Here is a 1,362-nt window from a genome sequence, read left to right as displayed (position 1 = left end):
ATTTTCGATATTAGACTCTTCAGTCAATGCTGCTTTAAAAATTTGCAACATATCTTGAGGGATTTCCCTCTCAAGCTTCTGAAGAAATTGAGTATCGTTTCTGTTTAACTCTGTTTTTTGTTGAGGAGCTTGCTTCTAAATTCTAACATTGTAAAGTCGTTTTTATAAATTATATAATCACGTTGCTATCCTATAATGATAGCATATTAGGAGTTCTTGGTGCAAAAGCCAGCGAAAAAATGTTCTATTCAAATTTTTATGATTATATTTAATTAGTTTTCGATTTGTAAACATAGTTTATTAAGTTGCCTAACATTTGATGTAACTACACCCCCCATTAATAAATATAAATTATAATGTTTTCATAAATTTAGCTATTAAATTAACATTTTGAACTGAAATTATTTCAGGAATTATTCATACAATTTTTAACAAAATTTCGGTTGTCATCTATATAGCAGAATTACTTATCATGTCATATCTATATAGCAAAATTACTGTCATGTAAAATCATATTTCAAACATTACTGTTATTCCCAGTGAAGGAACATGCCTGTTACAAGTGAAAATTTTCACCGTCAGTAAATTTGGCAGAAAGCTATGCTCCTTTATCCAAATAAACTGTAAATGCACTTTCTGTGCACTTAAAATCGTTGTATCTTCTTATTTACTGAAAAAGAGCTAATGTAGATTTTAAAATATTTAATTATTCATGCAACGAATACAGTTTCCTAGAAGAAATATGAAGCTAGCACTTTCAGAACAGACAACAAAATTTTTAAAGTTGATATGAAAGAAATGAACTGTAATTAATGCAAATAATTAAGAAAAGTTTACTTACCTTCAAAAGAAATTGACAATTTCAAAGACAACTTGTATGACATGATTGCAAGCTTCAACAACAAAATCGTCCATCTTGTCAACAGCTACAAAATAAGTTGTCGGTCACGTGCCTGTCACAGTACGAAAGTTTGGTGCAATCGATTGCGCCATAAACGCATTTCTTGATCATATTTTCCAATTTATAGTGCAACCTAGATAAAATATTTTTTTTATTTATCCAATTTATGGTGCAATTGGAAACTTTGCACCAAGTATTGGATAAACATTAACTGAGATTTTTTACAGTGTAGATCATGTATATTATTTTATTGCATAACCGTCGTTGAACAGCCGACCCAATTTTTTGTTTACTACTACCAATGTTGAACTCTGTAGCCTTGTAATTTTGAACCTAATCCAGAAGACAAGGGAACTCCTGAAACAAGTATTTTGAGAAATTTTGCCTTCGTGGACTACTTTTTGATGGAATTAACCAACTTTTGTGATGCATGGAAAGGAAAACTTCCCACGGTTAGACTG

General features: G+C 30.5%; 1 long non-coding RNA gene across 1 annotated transcript in view; it reads right to left on the bottom strand.

Annotated features, from left to right (window-relative positions):
* LOC139425759 (uncharacterized) overlaps positions 1–976 on the bottom strand; it is a 2,739-nt gene extending 1,763 nt beyond the window's left edge. The window contains exon 1 of the long non-coding RNA XR_011636906.1: positions 842–976. This is a non-coding gene — a long non-coding RNA (uncharacterized lncRNA). The remainder of the gene's footprint in view (positions 1–841) is intronic.
* Between the last annotated feature and the right edge of the window lie 386 nt (positions 977–1,362).

The sequence above is a fragment of the Parasteatoda tepidariorum genome, chromosome 6, assembly GCF_043381705.1.
Source record: "Parasteatoda tepidariorum isolate YZ-2023 chromosome 6, CAS_Ptep_4.0, whole genome shotgun sequence".
In the NCBI taxonomy this organism is placed as follows: domain Eukaryota; kingdom Metazoa; phylum Arthropoda; class Arachnida; order Araneae; family Theridiidae; genus Parasteatoda; species Parasteatoda tepidariorum.
This window is presented reverse-complemented; position numbering and strand designations above follow the sequence as displayed.